At 43.2% G+C, this 26121-nt stretch overlaps 2 pseudogenes; both read left to right on the top strand.

Moving 5' to 3' along the window:
• The first annotated feature begins 8025 nt into the window (after positions 1-8025).
• On the top strand, positions 8026-8767 carry LOC144783336 (uncharacterized; annotated as a pseudogene).
• A 3019-nt stretch (positions 8768-11786) lies between these two features.
• LOC144783335 (uncharacterized) lies at positions 11787-12855 on the top strand (annotated as a pseudogene).
• The last annotated feature ends 13266 nt before the right edge of the window (positions 12856-26121 follow it).

Here is a 26121-nt window from a genome sequence, read left to right as displayed (position 1 = left end):
TTTATGGCAGTGTGATGGAGGACCCGATATGCTCAATTCATTGCTTGGAGTCTTTCACTGAACATTGTATCTGATCCAGCCCTGAAACAAATGTCATAATGCATAGCATCTAATTTTTGTCTTGTACTACAGCAGCTTGCATTAGGAGTGGTCTGTAGCTACTTGTAGACAGCCACTGTATGGCCCAGTGCTTTAATTTTAAATCTTCATATGCTAAAACTCATAGAGGACAATCATAATTTTGGAAATCGTTTTTAACTCTAGGGATCATTGTTCCTGTTAAGACCGATCCATATGCCTTCGATTCTTGATTTGTGAGAAGAATGTCTCTTGTGGGCATCAAGCAGAATTTGATCAGAAACACCATATGACTGGTAAGGTTCATTCATGAAGCCCATCTCAGGCTACCTGACAAAGAAATATTCCAGTGAAGACTTTCTTGCAGGGAGGCAGAAAAAAAAATGTCCAGGATTTTTGGCAGAACGGTGTGCCCCTCACCGCTGCGGATCATTTGGGCAGCCTCATATAGACATTTTTACCAGACTGTAAAATACAACAGGTTTATGCTTGAGCTAAAATAAAAGTTACCTGTGTAGTTAATGATGCAGTTGCACCAGAGTTGCTGACTGACTTAGTGGCTACAATGACAGTCTCAGCCTCTGGTCTGTGCATTAATGGACGCAGTGATCAAGGCATTGAAAAAATAAAGATGATAAGCGTCACATTTTTGATTTGATACTGGGTTTGGTATGCTGCAAATTTCTTGACATGTGTTTAAGCAAGTAAGTAAAGCTGAGTGTATATTCACTGTGGTATTTAAAGTCATGGAAAACATTCTATTCCATGGTAAAATTAGCTTTAATGTAGATAGTGCCTCAGTGAATGCGGGAAGGTATAACTCCATCAAAACTAGAGTATCGTCCCTGAATCCTAATGTCTATTTGAAGGCTTGTCCATGCCACTTGGCACACAATGCAGCATCTCATGCTTCTTTAGCTTTCTGCTCCAGTTGTAAAGAATTTCAAATAATAGAATTACTTGTAGATGTCTACTTCTGGTTTGACTATTCTTGAAAACATGAGAATGTTTATGCTAAATTCTGTCAATTAAACTTATTGTAGTGCTCTTGAGTACAGTGTTGCAGGTTGATGTCATACAGTCATTCAAGAGGAACCCATATGCTCTTACATCAGTAGAATGCCAGATCCCAGATTCAAGTCTGTATGTTGGCATCATTCTGTGTGGAAAGTTAAAAAAACATTCTTGAAAGTGGGGAAATCGATCCAGAAAGGCAGAAAGCTTTAAATGAAGCAGTTTGGAGCTTTCACAAGAATGGAGTGCAGTGTGCTTTGAAAGTCCTTCCAGTTCATGACAAAGTGCTCAAGCATGTAAGGGTCTTCAACTTTTATGAGAAACAAAAACTTGGTTTTGATAATATGTAGTTCTTGGTGGAACTGTTTGTGACCTACCTCAAGTTTACGGAGCATGACATAGTTTGTTTAGACCATAAATTTGCACAATACCAAGTCACCGATTTTGAGGACATATTTAGAAATGCAAAAGAAAGGGCTGCTATTATTAAAATAAACTGTGGAAGTGGTGAGGGTGTGTCTTACAGGATAGATCCAATTTGGAATTACCTTGAACATAATTTACTGTTGTTGGCACTCAGAGAAGCACGTTCTTCCATCTTTGAAAGTAGCCAATCTTCGATTTACGTTGCCACACATCAATGCTGACAAAAAAAGAGGGTTCTCAAGAATAACAAAGAATAAAACCAAATTCCACCCTAGTTTATCACTGGATAGAACCTTGTCTTCAGTAGTAATGTTTCAGATGAACAGAAGAAGCATGTCTTAGATATTCTCCATCTGAAAAAAAGAAGGCAAGAACTGTGACACGGGACTACACACAGTTACATGGAAGCACAGAATAAAATGTTAGCATGCATGTTAATTTGGTCTCAGATTATAAATGCACAGAACCCCTATACAGGTTAGTGTAAGGAACATGGTACTGTCAGCCTTTGGTACTCTTACCTCGACAATGTGAATGATCTGTCTAGGCTGTTAGCTTCTCATCTTAGTGTGCTTTCTTATTCGTTGTTTTCTCCAGTTGGGTAGATATTGCACTAGGGTCTGGGCTGTATGTGCATATGGACTTTAATAGTAGATTGCTTATGTTATAATGCAAGTAGCAATCTGTCACATCTAGTAAGTCATTTTTGGCTATTTAACTGTGTGTGTGCGTTTGTATATGTCCACAGAACTTTAATTAATTATGGCCTTTGGAACACTTGTTTATTGTTTAATATCATGGTTACACATTTGTTTTACAGTACGTTCAGCTTACTAAGGAAGTAGGTTAGTGCATTTCCATTTCAGGTGCTTTGCAGCAGTTTCAAGAACTTTCTAGAGTTTCTCATTGCTCAAATGGGTGTATTGCCTGATATTTATCTGTTTCCATGGACTTCGCTGCTTTGTTTTGCACATAAGAAACTTGTCACTCAAAGTATCACACATTTGGTCTTTGAATGTCACTCATAACTACACTGAAACCAGGAAAATTACACACATAAGCAATATGAAAACTTGGCAGCTATGAAGCTGCACTATACTGAGTCAGCTGTTCCTTGGTAATAGGTTTCTTACAGTGGAGCACTTCCGTTTGCATGGCTGGGTTAATGCACTTGATATATTCGCGTAATTTAGGTTACGTGACATGGAAGTGACACACTTGGATGGTTTATGTCAGAAGCCCCAGACATTTGTCCCACTAACACAGATGTATTTTTCTAATAGCACTAGGGGGAACATTTTGATTCTATATAAAATGACAGATGGGTTGTTCCCTGAGGGTATCTCTACTGCCCAGGAACAATAGGAGGCAAATTTGGAGATGGACCTGTCCGGTAAGGTGTGGGGATATTGCTGGGAAACAGAAAAAACAGGTCTCAGATAAATCAATGGCCCAGGCTGAAATACTTCAAATTCCTGAATAGAGTATGTTACACCCCTAAACAATTGCACCATATAAAGCTGTTGCCCTCATCAGACTCCGCTAGATGCTCCACTGAGCCTGCAGACTTTACACACCTTGACTGGTACCACCTCATGGTTTATGCTTTTTGGTCTGAAGTTGCCCTCTATATCAACGAGACAACCAGAAATCAGCTTACCTGCACACCTCTCCTCTGCTTCTGGCTATTTAGTGGATATCCGTAGCGGCAGAAGGAAATTGGTAGTGCTGCTGTTGGTGCTTGCCCAGCACCAAGTGGCCATGGTATGGCTAAAAGGTTCTGCCTTTACGTTACGTGATTGTTGACTGCATGGTTTTTTCTGCAACGAAACAGCTGAGACCTAAAATGAGACCGAGACACATATGGGAAAGTTTCAAAATTACAAGGCTCAGATGATGGAGATCAGCAACAACTTCCTTGTTGGCTGGTCCTACGCCTTGTTAGAGGGGCTGGGTGGCCCATAAACTGCTGATGCCTAGACACTCTCTTTGGAGCTTCCGATGAACTGCCGGATTTGTCACTGTGTAGAAGATACAGCTTTTCTGTTATGCTCTGAATTAATGTATGAATTACCAGGGTATTCTCAATCTTTGTTCAATATTGTGTTACTTTTACTTTTTTATTACTTTTGATGCTAAATAATCACTTATGTACGAAACTTACTTGATAAAAAATCTCAAAAGAAATAAATAAAAAATTGCTGTTAGTTCTGAAGGGCCATAAGCCAGCAGCTGCACCCTCTTTATGCGGAGCTTACTATCACCTTGCCAGATCTTAAAGTGGGGATTAACCAGACCCACTACTTACTATTGGCTGCATTGTTTTTATTTGGTTTCTTGCCTTGTGCATCTTGTGTCTTTTCCTCACCTGGAACATAGCCCCTTTACGTGTGCCGTTCCACTGCTCACTTTTAGGTAACTACTTTTATAATTTTGCTTAAGCACTTCCCAAGAGTGCAAGTGTTTTCCACCTGCCTCCCTCATGTGCTATTCTCTGGTACTTCCCCAAGCTACAAATTGCTCTCTCATCTTTATGTTTTTCTCCCCAACCTGCATTGCTTTCTTTCATCTCTTTTTGAGTAAACACTCCAGGAGTGAATGTATTTTCCATTTGTGTCCCTTTTGTGCTACTCTCCCCCTTCCATATTTCTCACTCTAGTTTGGTTGCTTCTCTCCCACCCCTCCACCCCCATCCAGGGCCACCCTCTCTCTCTCTGTCTCGCCTGAGTGTTTCTCTCCTTCCATCCCATGCTCCTTGTTGCTCTCTCTGTCTCACCTGTGGTGTGTGTCCTCTCCAAAGTGTATGTTTCACAGCATTGTCAGAGACGTTTTAAGGCATGGGCAAAGTGGACAAATACCACCTTACATCAAGTAATAAAATCTGACCGCTGTGCACTATAGCAATGTGCTGCTGCTTGTCGTGATCCCGACAGAACTACTTAAATTGTTCTACCTATACCTGTAACTTAGACAAGGTTATTATAGCAAGAACGTTGAATAACATAAACATGGACACTGTTCATAGAAAACAAGTAAAATTGTCACAATGATAACATTATTTAATCTGTTGAAGACACAGAAAATTCATTAAATCCAGACGATTCAGAAAGCGTTCAAATTCAACTTTCATGTCCAATGCATTTTGGCCCACTCGGAATGTGAGATCTCACTTTTCAAATTTATGAGAATACTAAGGTTGAGACATTTCTTCGCACATATTCTTCCACCTAGAGAAGACAGCACTGACACTTAATACCTTGAATTCAAACCAAAATCAAAGTTTCAGGCTCCAACATCGCATAAGGTCTTGGATTCATTTGAAAATTTAGTTAAGAAGGATTTACAAAAACTGAACATCAAGAGTCAACAAAAGGGCAATTTGACCATGCACAAAAGAAATACATCGAGGTCATTGACCAATAACTCTGAAATTTTCATCCAAAAAGCAGATAAGGGTGGAGCAATTGTGGTTATAGATAAATCATTTTATATACAACAGGTCAACGTACACGTCACAGATGCGTCTACTGATCTTCCTTTGAGTCAAGATCCTACGCCTACATTTATTGAAACACTAGAAGTAATTTGGAAGAATGCGATGGAGATGGGTTGGATAACGTCCACCACTAAATCTTACCTCACTGTGTCAAACCCAAGAAGACCACGGATGTAGATGCGTCAGGAAATCCTAAAGGATCTTTAAAATCCATCTTTCAGACCCATTGTCACTGGATGCTGCACTATTTTTGAACGTCATTTACCTCTGTCTCCTGGTGCGACATCCTGTCAAATTTCTTCTTGGACAAGATTTGCACTATTCAGGCGACTCTTTCTTCCGGTGGCAATGGTGCGGAGGCAAGTGGTCTGTCTCCACCAGCCGGTGTTGAACATCGCTTGGATGCTTTCAAGCCGGTAGACCTGTCTGACCTGTCTGACTCTCTTAAAATTCTTAAATCTGGTTCTTCCTCGGATCCTTGCCCTGCTAGAAAGATAGCAGTAGTGCAGTGATGATTAATGTAAAGGTGAACAGCGTTATCAACTTGTCCCTCCAGACAGGCAGTGTCCTAGTAGCGTGGAAACAGGCTAAGATTCTGCCATTCTGAAAAAAAACACTGTTAGACCCTCTTAATCCAGGGAACTATCGGCCGATCTCTCTTCTGCCTGGCCTGGTCAATGTGTGCCAGAAGGTTGTTAACAAACAACTTACAACATTTATTGAGAGGGAGGGTATTCTGCATCCAGCACAGTCTGAGTTCAGGGCCGCCAATAGTACCGAATCTGTCCTGGTGGAGGTCGTTGAGACTATTCGGGGGTGTCGACACCGGGGGGAAGGCAGCATTGATTCTGACAGAGGTGGAGTTGGTACAGAGGTGGAGTTGGTGCTGAAAGTGATTCCAAGTGGTAGAGCACCAGGGCCCAACTGCATCCCAGCAGATTTATTTAAGCACGACCAAGATCTATGGGTCCCATACTTAACCCTTCTAGTAAATGCTTTAGCTAGCGTAGCACCAGTCCCAGAGTCCTGGTTTGGAGCAGAGATTTTACCAATCTACAAGAAAGGTGATCGCTCTGCTCTGGCCAACTATAGACCGATTAGTCTAATCGATGCAGTTCAGAAAATCATAGCAAGATTAGTATTAAAGAGGATACAGGGCTGGATTACCGAAGCAAACATCCTAACTCCCTTACAGGCAGGGTTTCGGTCACATATGGGGACCCTGGATCAGGCCTTCAGATTTGTGCTACTGTACTGGAAGGAGGTGTTCTTAGGTGGGGGTTTGCTTTTTGCGGCTTTTGTAGATCTTAGATCTGCCTTTGATCTTGTGCCAACGGCAACATTGTGGAAAGTATTTTTGGAGCAGGGGATGCCTAATGAACTGGTTGCTCTCTTGGTTAAACTCCACGAACACACTTATGCACAGGTCCGCTGGGGCAAACCAGGGGAGGTCACTGACAGGTTTGAGGTGTGTAAGGGCGTCAGACAGGGGTGTGTGCTGGCTCCCACCCTGTTTTCCTTATTTATAAACGGGGTGGTCCAGTACTTTGCTAATTTCCCAACTGATGCGCCAATATTAGCTGGCATGAAAGTCCCCCTGCTCATGTTCGCGGACGACACCTTGCTTATATCCAAAACAAGACAGGGATTACAACTGGCACTATCTCGTTTTGAGGTGTTTTGCCGTGAACATGAGCTGGAGGTCAACGTAGGGAAAACCAAGTTTATGGTGCTCCATGGGTCGAAGTCTGTTAGAGCTAGCGTTTATATGGATGGCGTACCTTTGGAGCAGACAGATGTTTTTACCTACTTGGGGGTCACATATAGTGACAAACTGAGCTGGAAGCCCCAAATTGATATGCTAGCATTGAAGCACACCCAGCTAGCTGGTGCACTGATCAAAGAGCACAGGTTATCCCTAACTAAGCCCATTGCCCCCCTTGTTAAAATATATGCTTCCAAAATCTTGCCAGCGATTATGTATGGGTAACTTTAGGAGGGTTTACAGCAGCTCTTTGAATATTTTAATAGTTGAATGGACTGTCCCACCTAGTAATAAAATCCTCCTAATTAATTTTTATAATACGTGGGACAGGGATAGGGGAAATGATCATTTAGCCGAACTACAATAATGTCTTATCACATACAGTCAAATGAACCACACTAATTTAGAGTTAATTTTATTAGGCGATTTTAATATACATCTTTGCAATGTATCGTGCTTTCTAGGCGAACAGGAGGGCCCAGCAGGTATAGGGACACCCCACTTCGAGCACACTAAGTCAGGGGAGGCGCTCGAGGAGTTGCTCGCCACCCTGAACCTTTATGAACCGTCTATCAGTGAGGGAGGCCCCAGAACCATCACATTCAAAGGCTCTAGTCCTGGTTCTATCCTAGATTATATTTTCCTGACCACGGGTATCTTAGATAGAGTGTTAACCTACACAGCCATAGCCTCAATCCATAGTGATCACAACCCGGTCCGACTAACTATGCACTGGGGAGCCCACATGGAAGGCACGCACCGCCCTGCGGCTACCGGTCACTCCATATGCCCCATGGACCAAGGGAGAAGGGTCAAATGGGCCAAAGTTATCCCTGGAGATTTCATCGAGAAATTACTGCCTACAATTGAGGGGCATTTGGTCATCTGTCAGGACCAACAGGCTACTGCCCATGAGGTCATGGGGGCCTTCGAACATATTTGTTCAAATGTTGCTGGTGCCTTAACGGTCAAAGCTGTTCAGAGGGGATTTACACAGCATCGCTGGTTTGATTCCAAGTGCTCTAAAGCCCATAAGGCGCTAATGATAGCTTTAAAATCCTCCCCGAGAGATAGGGTAGTGGTGATCAGTCTAAGAGAAGAGTACAAGGCCACTATTAATAGGAGAAAAAACGACATTAAAAAGAAGGCTTGGGAAGACCTACTCTCCTGTGAGGTCCTGCATGACAGTTCACAGTTTTGGGGCATAGTTAATTAACCGTTTTTCGCCGAGGGGGATAATACAGTTATGGAATGTGTCATCCCAGATGATAAATGGTTAAGGCATTTTGGGGAGGTTTATGGAAACCGAGAAACTGATGCCACCGAGATACCGTGGGCGATGGTTGACTGTGCTCCTTTGTCCTTTTCACCAGTCGAGGTAGAGAGAGCTATTGAAAGTGGGGAAATCGATCCAGAAAGGCAGAAAGCTTTATATGAAGCAGTTTGGAGCTTTCACAAGAATGGAGTGCAGTGTGCTTTGAAAGTCCTTCCAGTTCATGACGAATTGCTCAAGCATGTAAGGGTCTTCAACTTTTATGAGAAACAAAAACTTGGTTTTGATAATATGTAGTTCTTGGTGGAACTGTGTGTGACATACCTCAAGTTTACGGAGCATGACATAGTTTGTTTAGACCATAAATTTGCACAATACCAAGTCATCTATTTTGAGGACATATTTAGAAATGCATAAGAAAGGGCTGCTATTATTAAAATAAACTGTGGAAGTGGTGAGGTTGTGTCTTACAGGATGGATCCAATTTGGAATTACCTTGAACATAATTTACTGATGTTGGCACTCAGAGAAGCACGTTCTTCCATCTTTGAAAGTAGCCAAACTTCTATTTACGTTGCCACACATCAATGCTGACAAAAAAAGAGGGTTCTCAAAAATAACAAAGAATAAAACCAAATTCCACCCTGGTTTATCACTGGATAGAACCTTGTCTTCAGTAGTAATGTTTCAGATGAACAGAAGAAGCATGTCTTAGATATTCTCCATCTGAAAAAAAGAAGGCAAGAACTGTGACACGGGACTACAAACAGTTACATGGAAGCACAGAATAAAATGTTAGCATGCATGTTAATTTGGTCTCAGATTATTAATGCACAGAACCCCTATACAGGTTAGTGTAAGGAACATGATACTGTCAGCCTTTGGTACTCTTACCTCGACAATGTGAATGATCTGTCTAGGCTGTTAGCTTCTCGTCTTAGTGTGCTTTCTTATGCGTTGTTTTCTCCAGTTGGGTAGATATTGCACTAGGGTCTGGACTGTATGTGCATATGGACTTTAATAGTATATTGCTTATTTTATAATGCAAGTAGCAATCTGTCACATCTAGTAAGAAATTTTTGGCTATTTAACTGTGTGTGCACGTTTGCATATGTCCACAGAACTTTAATCAATTATGGCCTTTGGAACACTTGTTTATTGTTTAATATCATGGTTACACATTTGTTTTACAGTACATTCAGCTTACTAAGGAAGTAGGTTAGTGCATTTCCATTTCAGGTGCTTTGCAGCAGTTTCAAGAACTTTCTAGAGTTTCTCATTGCTCAAATGGGTATATTGTCTGATATTTATCTGTTTCCATGGACTTCGCTGCTTTGTTTTGCGTATAAGAAACTTGTCACTCAAAGTGTCACACATTTGGTCTTTGAATGTCACTCATAACTACACTGAAACCAGGAAAATTACACACATAAGCAATATGAAAACTTGGCAGCTATGAAGCTGCACTATACTAAATCATCTGTTCCTTGGTAATAGGTTTCTTACAGTGGAGCACTTCCGTTTGCATGGCTGGGTTAATGCACTTGATATATTCGCATAATTTAGGTTACGTGACATGGAAGCGACACACTTGGATGGTTTATGTCAGGAGCCCCAGATATTTGTCCCACTAACACAGATGTATTTTTCTAAAAGCACTAGGGGGAAAGTTTTGATTCTATATAAAATGACAGATGGGTTGTTCCCTGAGGGTATCTCTACTGCCCAGGAACAATAGGAGGCAGATTTGGAGATGGACCTGTCCGGTAAGGTGTGGGGATATTGCTGGCAAACAGAAAAAACAGGTCTCAGATAAATCAATGGCCCAGGCTGAAATACTTCAAATTCCTGAATAGAGTATGTTATACCCCTAAACAATTGCACCATATAAAGCTGTTGCCCTCGTCAGAATCCGCTAGATGCTCCATTGAGCCTGCAGACTTTACACACCTTGACTGGTACCACCTCATGGTTTATGCTTTTTGGTCTGAAGTTGCCCTCTATATCAACGAGACAACCAGAAATCAGCTTATCTGCACACCTCTCCTCTGCTTCTGGCTATTTAGTCCCAGAGTCCTGGTTTGGAGCAGAGATTTTACCGATCTACAAGAAAGGTGATCGCTCTGCTCTGGCCAACTATAGACCGATTAGTCTAATCGATGCTGTTCAGAAAATCATAGCAAGATTAGTATTAGAGAGGATACAGGGCTGGATGACCGAAGCTGACATCCTAACTCCCTTACAGGCAGGGTTTCAGTCACATATGGGGACCCTGGATCAGGCCTTCAGATTTGTGCTACTGTACTGGAAGGAGGTGTTCTTAGGTGGGGGTTTGCTTTTTGCGGCTTTTGTAGATCTTAGATCTGCCTTTGATCTTGTGCCAAGGGCAAAATTGTGGAAAGTATTTTTGGAGCAGGGGACGCCTAATGAACTGGTTGCTCTCTTGGTTAAACTCCACGAACACACTTATGCACAGGTCCGCTGGGGCAAACCAGGGGAGGTCCCTGACAGGTTTGAGGTGTGTAAGGGCGTCAGACAGGGGTGTGTGCTGGCTCCCACCCTGTTTTCCTTATTTATAAACGGGGTGGTCCAGTACTTTGCTAATTTCCCAACTGATGCGCCAATATTAGCTGGCATGAAAGTCCCCCTGCTCATGTTCGCGGACAACACCTTGCTTATATCCAAAACGAGACAGGGATTACAACTGGCACTATCTCGTTTTGAGGTGTTTTGCCGTGAACATGAGCTGGAGGTCAACGTAGGGAAAACCAAGTTTATGGTGCTCCATGGGTCGAAGTCTGTTAGAGCTAGCGTTTATATGGATGGTGTCCCTTTGGAGCAGACAGATGTTTTTACCTACTTGGGGGTCACATATAGTGACAAACTGAGCTGGAAGCCCCAAATTGATATGCTAGCATTGAAGCACACCCGGCTAGCTGGTGCACTGATCAAAGAGCAAAGGTTATCCCTAACTAAGCCCATTGCCCCCCTTGTTAAAATATATGCTTCCAAAATCTTGCCAGCGATTATGTATGGGTACATTTAGGAGGGTTTACAGCAGCTCTTTGAATATTTTAATAGTTGAATGGACTGTCCCACCTAGTAATAAAATCCTCCTAATTAATTTTTATAATGCGTGGGACAGGGATAGGGGAAATGATCATTTAGCCGAACTACAACAATGTCTTATCACATACAGTCAAATGAACCACACTAATTTCGAGTTAATTTTATTAGGCGATTTTAATATACATCTTTGCAATGTGTCGTGCTTTCTAGGCGAACAGGAGGGCCCAGCAGGTATAGGGACACCCCACTTCGAGCACACTAAGTCAGGGGAGGCGCTCGAGGAGTTGCTCGCCACCCTGAACCTTTATGAACCTTCTATCAGTGAGGGAGGCCCCAGAACCATCACATTCAAAGGCTCTAGTCCTGGTTCTATCCTAGATTATATTTTCCTGACCATGGGTATTTTAGATAGAGTGTTAACCTACAAAGCCATAGCCTCAATCCATAGTGATCACAACCCGGTCCGACTAACTATGCACTGGGGGGCCCATATGGAAGGCACGCACCGCCCTGCGGCTACCGGTCACTCCATATGCCCCACGGACCAAGGGAGAAGGGTCAAATGGGCCAAAGTTATCCCTGGAGATTTCATGGAGAAATTACTGCCTACAATTGAGGGGCATTTGGTCATGTGTCAGGACCAACAGGCCCCTGCCCATGAGGTCATGGGGGCCTTCGAACATATTTGTTCAAATGTTGCTGGTGCCTTAACGGTCAAAGCTGTTCAGAGGGGATTTACACAGTATCGCTGGTTTGATTCCAAGTGCTCTAAAGCCCATAAGGCGCTAATGGTAGCTTTAAAATCCTCCCCAAGAGATAGGGTAGCGGTGATCAGTCTAAGAAAAGAGTACAAGGCCACTATTAATAGGAGAAAAAACGACATTAAAAAGAAGGCTTGGGAAGACCTACTCTCCTGTGAGGTCCTGCATGACAGTTCACAGTTTTGGGGCATAGTTAATCAACCGTTTTTCGCCGAGGGGGATAATACAGTTATGGAATGTGTCATCCCAGATGATAAATGGTTAAGGCATTTTGGGGAGGTTTATGGAAACCGAGAAACTGATGCCACCGAGATACCGTGGGCGATAGTTGACTGTGCTCCTTTGTCCTTTTCACCAGTCGAGGTAGAGAGAGCTATTGAAAGTGGGGAAATCGATCCAGAAAGGCAGAAAGCTTTATATGAAGCAGTTTGGAGCTTTCACAAGAATGGAGTGCAGTGTGCTTTGAAAGTCCTTCCAGTTCATGACGAATTGCTGAAGCATGTAAGGGTCTTCAACTTTTATGAGAAACAAAAACTTGGTTTTGATAATATGTAGTTCTTGGTGGAACTGTTTGTGACCTACCTCAAGTTTACGGAGCATGACATAGTTTGTTTAGACCATAAATTTGCACAATACCAAGTCACCGATTTTGAGGACATATTTAGAAATGCATAAGAAAGGGCTGCTATTATTAAAATAAACTGTGGAAGTGGTGAGGTTGTGCCTTACAGGATGGGTCCAATTTGGAATTACCTTGAACATAATTTACTGTTGTTGGCACTCAGAGAAGCACGTTCTTCCATCTTTGAAAGTAGTCAAACTTCTATTTACGTTGCCACACATCAATGCTGACAAATAAAGAGGGTTCTCAAGAATAACAAAGAATAAAACCAAATTCCACCCTAGTTTATCACTGGATAGAACCTTGTCTTCAGTAGTAATGTTTCAGATGAACAGAAGAAGCATGTCTTAGATATTCTCCATCTGAAAAAAAGAAGGCAAGAACTGTGACACGGGACTACAAACAGTTACATGGAAGCACAGAATAAAATGTTAGCATGCATGTTAATTTGGTCTCAGATTATAAATGCACAGAACCCCTATACAGGTTAGTGTAAGGAACATGATACTGTCAGCCTTTGGTACTCTTACCTCGACAATGTGAATGATCTGTCTAGGCTGTTAGCTTCTCGTCTTAGTGTGCTTTCTTATTCGTTGTTTTCTCCAGTTGGGTAGATATTGCACTAGGGTCTGGACTGTATGTGCATATGGACTTTAATAGTATATTGCTTATTTTATAATGCAAGTAGCAATCTGTCACATCTAGTAAGTAATTTTTGGCTATTTAACTGTGTGTGCACGTTTGCATGTGTCCACAGAACTTTAATTAATTATGGCCTTTGGAACACTTGTTTATTGTTTAATATCATGGTTACACATTTGTTTTACAGTACATTCAGCTTACTAAGGAAGTAGGTTAGTGCATTTCCATTTCAGGTGCTTTGCAGCAGTTTCAAGAACTTTCTAGAGTTTCTCATTGCTCAAATGGGTGTATTGTCTGATATTTATCTGTTTCCATGGACTTCGCTGCTTTGTTTTGCGCATAGGAAACTTGTCACTCAAAGTGTCACACATTTGGTCTTTGAATGTCACTCATAACTACACTGAAACCAGGAAAATTACATACATAAGCAATATGAAAACTTGGCAGCTATGAAGCTGCACTACACTAAGTCAGCTGTTCCTTGGTAATAGGTTTCTTACAGTGGAGCACTTCCGTTTGCATGGCTGGGTTAATGCACTTGATATATTCGCGTAATTTAGGTTACGTGACATGGAAGCGACACACTTGGATGGTTTATGTCAGGAGCCCCAGACATTTGTCCCACTAACACAGATGTATTTTTCTAATAGCACTAGGGGGAAAGTTTTGATTCTATATAAAATGACAGATGGGTTGTTCCCTGAGGGTATCTCTACTACCCAGGAACAATAGGAGGCAGATTTGGAGATGGACCTGTCCGGTAAGGTGTGGGGATATTGCTGGCAAACAAAAAAACAGGTCTCAGATAAATCAATGGCCCAGGCTGAAATACTTCAAATTCCTGAATAGAGTATGTTACACCCCTAAACAATTGCACCATATAAAGCTGTTGCCCTCCTCAGAATCCGCTAGATGCTCCATTGAGCCTGCAGACTTTACACACCTTGACTGGTACCACCTCATGGTTTATGCTTTTTGGTCTGAAGTTGCCCTCTATATCAACGAGACAACCAGAAATCAGCTTATCTGCACACCTCTCCTCTGCTTCTGGCTATTTAGTCCCAGAGTCCTGGTTTGGAGCAGAGATTTTACCGATCTACAAGAAAGGTGATCGCTCTACTCTGGCCAACTATAGACCGATTAATCTAATCGATGCTGTTCAGAAAATCATAGCAAGATTAGTATTAGAGAGGATACAGGGCTGGATGACCGAAGCTGACATCCTAACTCCCTTACAGGCAGGGTTTCGGTCACATATGGGGACCCTGGATCAGGCCTTCAGATTTGTGCTACTGTACTGGAAGGAGGTGTTCTTAAGTGGGGGTTTGCTTTTTGCGGCTTTTGTAGATCTTAGATCTGCCTTTGATCTTGTGCCAAGGGCAAAATTGTGGAAAGTATTTTTGGAGCAGGGGATGCCTAATGAACTGGTAGCTCTCTTGGTTAAACTCCACGAACACACTTATGCACAGGTCCGCTGGGGCAAACCAGGGGAGGTCACTGACAGGTTTGAGGTGTGTAAGGGCGTCAGACAGGGGTGTGTGCTGGCTCCCACCCTGTTTTCCTTATTTATAAACGGGGTGGTCCAGTACTTTGCTAATTTCCCAACTGATGTGCCAATATTAGCTGGCATGAAAGTCCCCCTGCTCATGTTCGCGGACGACACCTTGCTTATATCCAAAATGAGACAGGGATTACAACTGGCACTATCTCGTTTTGAGGTGTTTTGCCGTGAACATGAGCTGGAGGTCAACGTAGGGAAAACCAAGTTTATGGTGCTCCATGGGTCGAAGTCTGTTGGAGCTAGCGTTTATATGGATGGTCTCCCTTTGGAGCAGACAGATGTTTTTACCTACTTGGGGGTCACATATAGTGACAAACTGAGCTGGAAGCCCCAAATTGATATGCTAGCATTGAAGCACACCCGGCTAGCTGGTGCACTGATCAAAGAGCACAGGTTATCCCTAACTAAGCCCATTGCCCCCCTTGTTAAAATATATGCTTCCAAAATCTTGCCAGCGATTATGTATGGGTACCTTTAGGAGGGTTTACAGCAGCTCTTTGAATATTTTAATAGTTGAATGGACTGTCCCACCTAGTAATAAAATCCTCCTAATTAATTTTTATAATGCGTGGGACAGGGATAGGGGAAATGATCATTTAGCCGAACTACAACAATGTCTTATCACATACAGTCAAATGAACCACACTAATTTTGGGTTAATTTTATTAGGCGATTTTAATATACATATTTGCAATGTGTCGTGCTTTCTAGGCGAACAGGAGTGCCCAGCAGGTATAGGGACACCCCACTTCGAGCACACTAAGTCAGGGGAGCCGCTCGAGGAGTTGCTCGCCACCCTGAACCTTTATGAACCTTTTATCAGTGAGGGAGGCCCCAGAACCATCACATTCAAAGGCTCTAGTCCTGGTTCTATCCTAGATTATATTTTCCTGACCACGGCTATCTTAGATAGAGTGTTAACCTACAAAGCCATAGCCTCAATCCATAGTGATCACAACCCGGTCCGACTAACTATGCACTGGGGAGCCCATATGGAAGGCAGGCATCGCCCTGCGGCTACCGGTCACTCCATATGCCCCACGGACCAAGGGAGAAGGGTCAAATGGGCCAAAGTTATCCCTGGAGATTTCATGGAGAAATTACTGCCTACAATTGAGGGGCATTTGGTTATCTGTCAGGACCAACAGGCTACTGCCCATGAGGTCATGGGGGCCTTCGAATATATTTGTTCAAATGTTGCTGGTGCCTTAACGGTCAAAGCTGTTCAGAGGGGATTTACACAGCATCGCTGGTTTGATTCCAAGTGCTCTAAATCCCATAAGGCGCTAATGATAGCTGTAAAATTCTCCCCAAGAGATAGGGTAGCGGTGATCAGTCTAAGAAAAGAGTACAAGGCCACTATTAATAGGAGAAAAAACGACATTAAAAAGAAGGCTTGGGAAGACCTACTCTCCTGTGAGGTCCTGCATGACAGTTCACAGTTTTGGGGCATAGTTAATCAACCGTTTTTCGCCGAGGGGGATAATACAGTTATGGAATGTGTCATCCCAGATGATAAATGGTTAAGGCATTTTGGGGAGGTTTATGGAAACCGAGAAACTGATGCCACAAAGATACCGTGGGCGATGGTTGACTGTGCTCCTTTGTCCTTTTCACCAGTCGAGGTAGAGAGAGCTATTGAGGAGACTTCCAAGAAGAAGGCCCCAGGGCCGGATGGCGTACCCGCTGATTTTTATAGACACTCCCCAAATCTCTGGGCAGGGGTTTTAACAAATGTTTTTATAGCTGCAAATGGTAAAGTTTTCCCTAAAACCTGGTCCACTTCTATCATCGTGCCCATCTTTAAAGAAGGCCAGCGGGATGATCCAGGGTGTTACAGGCCAATTTCCCTTTTAGACTCTGCAATTAAGATCTTAGGCAGAGTCTTACTATATAAACTTAGAGCTAACATCGAAAGGTGCGGGGGCCTGTCAAACATTCAATATGGTTTTAGAGAAAAGCGGGGCACACTGGACCAGTGCTCCAATCTGCACATGATAATATCGAAGTACACAGTGGCTAAGGAGGGGTCTTTGTTTCTGGCCTTCATGGACCTCTCCTCGGCTTTCGACTTAGTGAATAGATCAAAACTGTGGGAAGCTTTGGTACAGTTTGGTGTGGACAAACCACTTGTGTATTTTTTGGCCTCACTACACCAGGAATTGTTTGCCTCTGTGAGGGTCACGAAGGAGGGAAGATGCACAAGCCTCTTTAAATCCCTGAGAGGAGTGCGCCAGGGCTGCATCTTGGCCCCCCTCCTATTCACCATCTATATAAATGTCCTGGAAAAACATCTAGAGGCAGTGGAGGGGGACGTTCCGCGTGTAGGAGAAGTTAAGATCCCGGCTCTCCTATACGCCGACGATGCTGTCCTGATAGCACGTACAGGGGTGGGCCTTCAGCGTCTGTTAGAAGCTTTTTGGACCTTTATGGACCAGTTGGACCTAAAGATTAACGCTAAAAAGTCCCATACTATGGTGGTGGGTCGACATAGAAACAAGAAGAAGAAAAATGTATCCTTTTCCTGTAAGGGAGAAGCAGTGTCCAGGGTGGAAGTCTTTCCCTATTTGGGAGTTATATTTGACGAGAAGGGATCGTGGGGCCCACAAATAAAGGCCAAAAGCCTATCATTAGTGAGAGCGTCCTCAGCTTTGCTGTGTTTTGCAAATAGACTGGGGGCCAGGCCAATGGAGGCCCTTTTAAAGATCTAAGATTCTAAATGTATTTCTATAGTCATATACGGCTCTTCTGTATTGGGGTACGCACCACAAGATTCAATTCAAAAAGCTGAAAATACATTTTTGAGACTACTGCTGTCCATCCCCCAGTCTACACCCACGTTTTCGACTCACGGGGAGGTGGGCCTAGACTATATTACAGACAGAATCAGAATGGCCCCTTTATTATTCTGGCTAAAGACATGGCTAAACGCTGAGTTAACACTCAATCACTCCATCCTAACAGAGGTCATGTCTTTAGACCATGCTACGAAAATATCCTGGCTAGAATATGTAAGATTTACCTTTGCACAGCTAGGTCGCCCAGATCTATATAATGCTCCCTCGAGTATTAGGCGAGAGGATATTATCTGGACTAAAAAGAGCTTTATGGATAGGGCGAGATTGGCTCGAGAAGAACAGGAACTTATGAAACCTACTGTTAGATCACATTATTTGTTATTAACATCACCTTCAATCGAGCCGTATCTTAGAACTGTTACCAAACCCTTCCATAGATTTTTGTTAATTAAATTCAGATTCAATTTAATTCATTATTACCTAGGCAACTATCAATCATGGTGCAAGCCAGAATGTGGCCCTCCGTGTAGATGTGATGAATTTTCTAAGCAGGACTCCATGCATTTTATTATGTTTTGTAGTTTGTACACGGACCCCAGGAAGAAATATCTAACACCGCTACTGAGAGAAGCAGGGTTTATCCAGGTTAGGCCTGCCTTAGTTTATCTACAGTCCTTGGGTAGCAACCGGGTTATTTTCTGTGTAGCTAGCTTCTTAGTGGCAGCCTATAGAATCAAATCCAAGAGGGGCTACTGAGTGATCTTGTACAGTTTTAGTGCGTAATATCAGCATAATGTTTGTATGGTGTCCATGTTTACATCCATCTTCACATCTGTCCAAAGTACGCACACACATTGATTCTTATGACTGTGTATATGTATGTAATATGTGATTTTTAAATGTACATAAATGTTTTATTCCTTTTATGATTTTAACAAATCGAATAAAGTGTATTTGACTGACTGACTGACTGATTATGTATGGTGCTGAAATATGGGGTTTTAGCAATCTGTCCCCGCTAATTGTTGCTCAGAATAAATTTTTGAGGTCGACAGTAGGCTTGCCCCAATCATCACCGCATATTCCTCTGCTGTTAGACCTTGGCTGCCAGGCTCTTGAGGATGTAGCATGCTTCAGACCCCTGGCATTCTAGAGACGTCTCTGGATTACTCCAGAGCTCTCCTTGTATGCCAAAGCCCTGGCCGAAGTAAGGGGGCTTGGTTGTTCACATAAGATTTCCTGGTTGTCTGAAATCAAGTCATTGTTGACTGATATGGGGATGGGTGAACTCTGGGCTGTCATATAGATACTGCTTACCTATATACTGTGTTAAGTTAGCATGAGCTTATTAAAGTGTTTAAACGCCATTTTTCCTTTTGCTGCTTTTGCACACGACACATAATTGTTATTTTAGCTTTCAACCTAGAAGAGCGTTGTGATTTACATGAGAATAATATGTTATTGCTCTGATATCAGCTTTGTTTGGTAAAATATGTCTGCACAGTGAGTGCTGAAGCTTCCCAGGATAACTCGACACAGTGTTGTTGTGAGGTCTGATCTTCGCACCTTTCTAGACATAACATGAATGCAGCTGCTGCCAAAATCTGGCTTTACGCACGTTTTATATTGCTTTGCTAAGAGCACACACGGACACTTGATGGTGCTTCGCATGCAGAGAGCTGGTGGAAGATGATGTGATCCTCTGCCACTGAGATTTTGAGGTATGGGCCCGCCCTGCTAAAACCCAAAGAGACCTTCATAGATAATAATATACTATGCTAGTTAGGGAGGGTGAGAATTAGGTGTTGCTAACTCCTATTCATTTCAGCATATTAGCATGCTGTCACCTTTCGCATTTTATGGACTATTAACTATGTTGATAACTTTGCTTGTGATAATATGTTTGCTTGTATTATCTAAGATACTGCGTTTGAGAACCCTGCATTAGTAAATAAATATTTCAAATGTGCACGTGTCCTCTTTTACTCCATGTTCTGGTTTGAAATGATTGCATAACGAAAGAGTGTTCATGTGTTCCACGATGCCTGAGGTATTCTAAGTTCATGTTCTGGTCTGTCTAAACATTGGAAAGTTATACTAACCAATGAGACACTGTAGCTAGCTCGGTAAGGGGATTTTGGGTACTGAGGTGAGTTTTGGGCCACCCTAATTCACTGAGGTTCCGAATCTCTATGCACAGTTCTGTAGGAGAACGGAATTCCCGCTACATGGCGCCCAACGTTGTCGGTCTTATATCATGACACTCGAGTAGTATATCTTTCAATCCTTAACCCCTTCACTGTCGTTTCCGGAAAACAGTGGTGTCGGACAAAACCTAACTATTTGTGAAATAGGTCTTTTCAAGCTTGAATCTTTCTAAAAAAGGTTTCCTTGAATTACTACCCAGTTGTGCTACAAAGTTTACTTTGTTTTCTACATTCCAGTGCGGTCATGGCCCAGCCAGTTGACATTCCGCAGCATAGTCGCGTTGCAGTACGCAATCATTTGCAGACTTACCAAGTGCCCTTGGAGGGCTTGGCTGTGATATTGGTGGTGAGTGCGGATGCTGCTTACCCATACAAACTGTTCTATTCGTGGATGACGTTTCCGGCAGTGGACGCTAACTCTGGTCTGTTCCACAATTACACTCCCTCTCCGGGACCAAATGAATATACTCCGTAGAGAGCACAGGAAGTTCCTATTGATACTTGGCAGCATCGCGTTTGGTTTGGTGGCGCCCTACCCCATTCTTTAACAGCTCCGAGGTATGGTCCTTTATCCATTCCAGGCGCAAATTGGCCTGTTTTGGCTGGATTTACTCCTCATCCTCAACACGGCAATTGTACCCTGATGGAAGTTCGTAGACTACATATTGCCGTGATCCGAGCCTTAGTGCAATACATAGGTCGTAATCTTCCGGGTGGGCCCCCGGGGGGTGCGGCACTTCCAGCCGGACAGGGGGATATGAAGCTCAGTCCCGTGATGGTCAATGCTGTGATGGGCAAGCGTCCCCAGGAGAAGGATGATTTTCCTTTCTGGCTTGCCGAGAAATTTGACCAACTGGAAGCAGTATTTCCTAATACAACTCCTGGTGACAAACACAGGATTTTAACAATTAATTTACCAAAGGATTTGGCTCCTGAACTCGCTGACTGTGTGACCTGGGGTAGAACGTTTGCGGCAGTCTACGCGAGGTGTTATGGCACTCCGTCTATGGCTGTCCTGCCGACGATCATTAAACGTGTTCAAGATGATCACGAACCGGAGGCTGCGGTTGAATTGGGTATGAGCCTGTGTGGCTCCTTTGATATAGTTTGCGATCTAATTCTTGCTAATGTCAAGGGGGATGCAGTGAACTTTCAAGTGGCCAATGCTTTGGCGGCGATTCCCGATGCCGAGAAACCCCAACAGTTAGCGAGGATTATTGTGGCTGCTTATAAAACCGTGGGTCGCAATAGCAAAGGTCTAAAGCCTTTTTCTGTTAAAGAGAAAAAGCAACCCCAAGGGCAGAATTCTGAAACAGATATTCAGCCCAAGTCCAAGAAACAAAATTGGCCTAAAAAACAAAAACAGGGTACGCAACAGCAACAACAGCAGACACAGGAATCTCGTCCTGCGTCTCCGTTACCTGCGCAAACAGAACGTGTTTATGACTTGCGCGATCGCGCGAAGATTAAATCACCTGATCGATTTCAGGTTCCTGATCAATGTTCTCCTCGTTCCTTTCAGGAATCATCGGCCTCAGTGTCCGGTGGTGGAGGATGCGGAAGAGGTCGGGGTGGTCAACAAGGACGCGACCAACCTCGACCGAAAGACGGCACAGGAAAGCAGGACGGCTCTACGCCGAAGAGACCGCAGTTTGCCAAAAAGAAAGTTGCGGCTTTAACAGCGCATCGATATGCCACAGATAGTGAGAACGCGGCTTCGGAATCTGACTTGGGCTCTGACCTTGCTGGACAGCGCGGCGGAGATTACCATAGTGAGAGAGGCCCTGCGTCCACTACTGAATGTGACAGCGACTGACATTTATGTTGTGATTGAAACAGCTGATACAAGAGTTGCTCCCCCTGATAGACTTTATGAAATTGTCCTGTTAATCGAAGGTGACATACAACGTACCATAAAAGGGGTATTTTGGGAAAATCTTTCGTCTACGTATGACATTTTGCTTTCGGAGGCTGACTGGCCCCCACCTTTTGTTCTCGCAGCACTGCGAGGGGAGGAGGTAATCCTCTCCAGTTTCACGAACACAGTCTCGAAAGAGCATGCGCTGCATTTTGCAGAAGAGTGGGCTAAGGCTCTAGCACCGGCTCTGTGCTGCAACCAATGTGGTTGGGATAAATTGTCCCCAAGCCACGAAATTCCTTTACGGTCTCAGCCACAGCCCCAACCTCAATATCCTTTTCTGCGTGAAGCCAAGGCTTCCGTCGCAGCAATCCTTGAGCAATTGGAATATCAGGGTGTAATTAAAACTTGTGTGTCACCGATGAATAACCCTCTTTTTACTGTAACCAAGCCTGACGGTTCATATCGTTTGGTTTTGGATTACCGGCATTTAAACTCGCATTGCCGTAATTGTGCTGTACAGAACACTCACGGCTCTGCCTTAGTGAATAGTCTTGTGCGTAAGCGTTTTAAAACCACGCTTGACATTTCTAACGGTTTTTATGCCCATCGATTGGATGGTCTTAGTTCCCAATGGACCAGCTTTACTTGCGGCGGTGTCCAAAAACAATTTCGGCGTCTCCCAATGGGCTATAAGAATAGTCCTGGGATTTTTACTGCCCGCATTGTGTCCCTTTTGGAGAGAATCGACCCAGATGCATGCTCGTATGTGGATGACCTATATCTCACAGACGACGAACTTTGGGAGCATCTGTGTCGGGAAAACAGCATAATTTGTAACTTTGCAGACATGGGTTACAAGTTTAACTTTGCAAAATCGCACATTACAGAGTACACAGTGTTGTTCCTGGGCTATGAGCTCAACAATGAAGGTAGAGGTTTGGCTCCTCACTTCCTGGATAAATGCGCACAATTGCGCGTGTCAGACTCTCGATTGTATTTTTTACACAGGAACAGAGATGCTAATTCCCAAATCCACCCCAACAGCAACTTGGAGCTTGATACAACAAGTCTCCACAGAGGCTATTATGGGGGAAGGGGGATATTGGATAAAATAACAAAAGAGAAAGAGAGAAGAGACGTTTCTGGTGAGTTTCTTCAGTAGTCCGCCCTGCAGACCGCTTTGCTGAAGACCTGTAACCAAGAATTACATCAGTATACTTCTACTACTTCTATGGCTTCTTAAACTCTTATCTCTCACTACCTTACCCTCTAACTTCCAGAACTCTGCTCCTCTTCTAGTTGTGTGCGTGCGTTCTTAATGCGTGTTGTTTTCTAATGGCAGGAGGTTTCTGTCTGCAATTATAAGATACACCTATTAGATAACCTTTTATTCCTATACTGCCTCTTATTTTCCTATAGAGCCTTACTTACTTATTTATCTATTTCTCCTTGTATCTTTCCTTTCTTTATCTCTTGCTCTCTGCCTTATCTGTTTTTTGTTCTTTTCTGGCACACCTGTAATGCATTAATACTTATTAGTCACCTAACCCTCTTATTACTTTTGTTGTTGTTTATGTTCTTATGAGCTACTAACTTACTGTGCTTTTCTTTGTGGCTTTTCTTATTAGTAATAATTCTTCTGCATTTCTTGTATTTTCTCTTTCAGTATTTGGTCGTTTTTGCTCAAGAAGCTAACTGGAAAAGAATTATTTCTTGCCTTGGGTGAGTATCTGTCTTGTTTTAATAACCTTGTTGATTTGAACACAATGACTCTTTTACTTTAATATATATTTAACCATTTCTCGCGTTTCCTCTGTTTACATTAGAATTGGCTAAACTGCATACTGATGCCACTGTTTCGAATCGAGTATTAGTTCATTTTCTGTTCATTTACGCTTTCTTAGAAATTCAAAGTGCTTATGATTTTAAGACGAGATAGCCATTAATCACTTAGCTCTGGTTTTCGTCTTCGTCAACCTTTTTTCAAGACTGCTGAGGGAAACACTTGAGACTCGACGTCTCCTCTTCTAAATCACGCTACTCGAGCTTTCTTCAAAACAGCACTCGGGTTCAGAAAGGTTTGCTGCGAAACCCTATCCTCTCTGACTAATTTATTTGAACAATTAACAACGTTGACTCTCTGACTAGAAATTACGGACACTTCTGTAACGCTTCCGTTCACGGTCAAATCCTCGGTGAAGTGCGCAGTTCTCCAGCAGCGCGCGCTCCTCACCAGGATTCGCCAGCGTTCTCAGCAAAGACTAGAACGCTACTGGCTACTCGATTCTGGCGGCCTTCTCAGGCGCCATTTTCGAGTTAAATCTGTCCAAGTCGCGTACCTGAGCCTTTCTTGCGTTAATGACCCTATTTGCAACTGGGGAGGCCTGACAGTACCCTCCAACAAGGTAGATTCTCCCCTCCGGGGTTTGGTTGGAAATTGTCGATGAAAGGCCTTCACTAATCTTGGAGCATGAACATCATCTTCTCGTTCCCAAGATCTTTCCTCAGGCCCATAGCCTTTCCAGTCTACAAGATAATACAACTCTCCCCTTAATTCTTTCGAGTCAAGGATCTCTTTGACTTCAAACTCTGTACCAGTCTCTAGCTGCAAGGGCCTCGGAGGTAAGTTTTTTCGCAAGTTCTCTGGTGCCTTTTTCAGTAAGGATATGTGGAAAACTGGATGGATTTTCAACTTGGATGGTAATTGAATTCGATAGGTCACCGAGTTTACCTTTTCTTCTACCTGATATGGACCTATAAACCTCGGTTGAAATTTTCGGTTCCCTTTTAGTCTTAGATTTTTTGTACTTAACCATACTTTGTCTCCTACTTCTAACTGAGGTCCTGCTCGCCTCTTCCTGTCTGCATAGACCTTGTATTTTTCCTTAGCTTTTCTTAGATTTTCGATTGCACTCTGATGCACTTGCTCTAATTGTGTCACTACCTCCTCTACTGCTGGAACTGAGATTTCCACCTGTCTGAGAGTCGAATTTGGGTGCCTACCATAGTTCATGAAGAAAGGGGAAAACCCTGTGGAAACATTTCCTGCATTGTTATGAGCAAACTCTGCAGCCCAAAGATAGTCTGACCAGTTACCTCCTTGTTTCAAAAGAAACAATCTCAGATACTGTTCAAGTTCTTGGTTCACTCTCTCGGTTTGACCGTCCGTTTCTGGATGATAACTGGTGGAAAACCGGACTTCTGTACCCAATCCTTCCATGAATGATTTCCAAAAGTGGGAAATAAACTGGGGACCTCTGTCCGTTATCACTATTTTCGGGATTCCATGGATTCTCACTATCTGAGCGCTGAAATGAGCCGCCAACTGTTTAGCTGTCGGCACTCCTTTCAGGGCGGAAAAGTGAGCCATCTTAGAAAAAGAATCTACCACTACTAAAATGGTGTTATACCCCTGACTAAGTGGTAAATCTGTGATGAGGTCCAGTGTAACAGTGTGCCAAGGATACGGTGGAGTGGGCAGGGGTAGGAGCAACCCTTTTGGGGCCTGTCTTTCAGATTTTCCCTGAGCGCAAATCTCGCAAGTTTTAACATACTGCTCTATATCTCGAGACATTCCAGGCCACCAATAGTGTCGCTGGACCAGTTCCTTGGTCTTTGTCTCCCCTTTGTGTCCAGCCAATTTTGCATCATGACTTTCTTTCATTATTTGTTGCTGCAATTCTTTGGTGGGAATATATAAAGCTCCTTGGTAGTATGGTAACTGAGCACGAATCTCTCCTCCTTCTTTCCTTGCCCAATCTTCCATTGCCTTCCCATCCATTGCTTCTGAGATTCCTTACTCTAAATCAACTGAAGAGATTGCTCCAATAATTTTTTCACTGGGGATAATTGACTGATCTCTTATTGGCGTCTTTTGATTTTCGGTATCAATTCGAGAGAGAGCGTCTGCTTTTCCATTTTGGGCTCCTGGTCGATAAGTAATGATGAAGTCATAATCAGCGAAATACAGTGACCATCGTAATTGTCTTGGGGTCAAGGTTCTCGCTGTTTTCAAAAATTTTAAATTTCTATGATCTGTGTACACGGTGACTTGATGCTGTGCTCCCATCAGGTGGTGTCTCCAATCCTTGAATGCGTCCTTTATGGCCAACAACTCTTTCTCAGTTATGGTATAGTTAACTTCTGCCGGGGTTAACTTCCTTGATCTATAAGCAACTGGATGTAGTTGCCCCGTTAACTTGTTTCGTTGAGATAAGACTCCTCCCACGGCTTGATCGGAGGCGTCCGTCTCCACAAAGAAAGGCTCTGTTGGATCTGCGTGTTGTAGGATTGGGGCTGTAGTAAAACTTTTCTTTAGGGTTTTGAAGGCTTCTTCTGCATCAGTCGTCCATTCGAATGTTGTCCCTTTCTTTAACAGTCTAGTGAGTGGCAGAATCTTGTGTGAAAACTCATTAATGAATCTCCGGTAAAAATTGGCGAAGCCAATAAAACTTTGCACTTCCTTGACGCTCTCTGGAGACTTCCAATTAGTCACAGCTTCGATTTTCTTTTGGTCCATTAATATGCCAGTGGGCGAGATTACAAAAC

This window comes from Lissotriton helveticus, chromosome 9 (assembly GCF_964261635.1).
Source record: "Lissotriton helveticus chromosome 9, aLisHel1.1, whole genome shotgun sequence".
Taxonomy (NCBI): domain Eukaryota; kingdom Metazoa; phylum Chordata; class Amphibia; order Caudata; family Salamandridae; genus Lissotriton; species Lissotriton helveticus.
This window is presented reverse-complemented; position numbering and strand designations above follow the sequence as displayed.